Source organism: Chrysochloris asiatica, unplaced genomic scaffold, assembly GCF_000296735.1.
Source record: "Chrysochloris asiatica unplaced genomic scaffold, ChrAsi1.0 scaffold00243, whole genome shotgun sequence".
NCBI lineage: Eukaryota > Metazoa > Chordata > Mammalia > Afrosoricida > Chrysochloridae > Chrysochloris > Chrysochloris asiatica.
In genome coordinates this window covers 957842-960034 of record NW_006408761.1, presented here as the reverse complement: position 1 = coordinate 960034, position 2193 = coordinate 957842, and the positions used below count along the sequence as shown (strand labels likewise).

Here is a 2193-nt window from a genome sequence, read left to right as displayed (position 1 = left end):
GAGATGCTGAGGCAAATGGAAGAAATTAGGAGGTAAAATAGCTAAATAGAACATTTCAAAGAGCCACTTGAGAAGACAAAGTCAAATATTATAACAAAATGTGCAAACCTGAAGTTAGAAAACCAAAAGGGAAGAACATGCTCAATGTGAGGGAACTGATGAAAGAATTCAAGCCTTGACTCCCTATTGAAGGGAGTGGCACTGCGGGTTAATGTGCCAGACTGCAAAGGCATATGAACTGCAAGGTCGGTGGTTCAAGCTCCTCAGACACTCTATACAAGGTCGCTATGGGTCAGTGTTGACTCAACGGCACTTCACAACAACAGCATGGGCAAAATATTGAATAATGCAGAGAGCATCTAAACAATGAAAGGAATACACAGAATCACTGTACCAAAATTAAATTGTCTATGTTCAAATATTTCAAGATGTAGCATATGATCAAGAGCCAAAGATCCTGTTCTTTTCTGTGGCACCATAGAGGCCGTTGGCTGCTTCACTATGAAGCTGAACATCTTCTCAGCCACCGGCTGCCAGAAACTCATTGAAATGGATGATGACCACAAGCTTCGTACCTTTTATGAGAAACGAATGGCCACAGAAGTTGCTGCTGACTTGCTGGGTGATAAGTGGAAGGGTTATGTTGTCTGCATTAGTGGTTTTCCCAGAAGCAGAGCATCTTGACCCATGGCCGTGTCCACCTGCTTCTGAGTAAAGGGCATTTTTGTTACAGACCAAGGAGAACTGGAGAAAGAAAGTGCAAATCTATCTGGGGTTGCATTGTGGATGACACCTTGAGTGTTCTCAACTTGGTTATTGTAAAAAAGGAGAGAAAGATGTCCCAGGACTGACAGATACAACTGTGCCTTGTTGCCTGGGGCCTAGGAGAGCTAGCAGAATCCGGAAACTTTTCAATCTCTCTCTAAGAAGATGATGTCCGCCAGTATGTTGTGAGACAGCCACTGAAACTCAGGACCAAAGCACCCAAGATTCAGCATCTTGTTACTCCACGTGTCCTGCAACGCAAATGTTGGCATATTGCTCTGAAGAAACAATGCACTAAGAAAAATAAGGAGGCGGCTACAAAATATGTTAAGCTTTTGGCCAAGAGGATGAAGGAGGCCAAAGAAAAACGTCAGGAACAGGTTGTCAAGAGACGGAGGCTGTTGTCTCTGAGAACTTCTATATCGAAGTCTGAGTTCAGTCAACAATAAAAGTGATTTGTTTGTGTGACAAATAAATACGCTCATAAATAATAATAATAATAAAAAAGCCAATGATCCTGACTGAAGAAGTCCAAGGGGTACTGATTGCAATGGCAAAGAAAAAGTCTTTAGGAATTGATGGAATACAAACTGAAATCTTTCAACAAACCGAGTCATTCACTCATCTATGTTAAGAAATTTGGAAGAGGACTGTCTGGCTAACTGAATGGAAGAGATCCATATTTTTGCACATTCCAACAGAATGAGGAAATCATCGGACAATATCATTAAAATTTCACAGAAGTAAAATCTTGCTAAAGATACTCCAGAAATGACTCCAAACATAACATTGACAAAGAACTGCTAGAGTCTCAACCAGAAAGATGAGAACATGGAATGAGGGATGTCATTACTAATGTTAGATGGCTCTTGGCTGAAAGCAGAGAATACCAGAAAGATGTTTACTTGTGCCTTTTTGGTTATGTAAAGGCTTTCAATTGTATGGATCATGACAACCTTTGGACAACATTGTGGAGAATGAGTATTCCAAAACACATAAGGAACCTGTACATAGACCAAGAGGCAATTGTTCAAACAGATCAAGGGTTTAAAGTAAGGAAAGGTGTACACCAGGGTTATATTCTTTCACCATACTTATTCAATCTATATGCTAAGCAAATAATCCAAGAAGATGGATTATATGAAAAAAATGTTGCATTAGGATTGAAGGATGACTCATTAACAACCTGCTACATGCAGATCATACAACTTTGTTTGCTAAAAGCGAATAAGACTTAAAATACTTATTGATGAAGATCAAAGCCCACAGCCTTGGTATGGCTTTCACCTCAATGTAAAGAAAACAAACATCCTCACCACTGGACCAACAAATAACAACCATATAAATGGAGAAGAGACTGAAATTGTCCAAGACTTCATTTGCTCGAATAAACCATCAACACTCATGGAAGCAGCAGTCAAAAAATCA

General features: G+C 39.8%; 1 pseudogene; it reads left to right on the top strand.

Moving 5' to 3' along the window:
* The first annotated feature begins 501 nt into the window (after positions 1–501).
* On the top strand, positions 502–1214 carry LOC102822143 (annotated as a pseudogene).
* Positions 1215–2193: the final 979 nt, after the last annotated feature.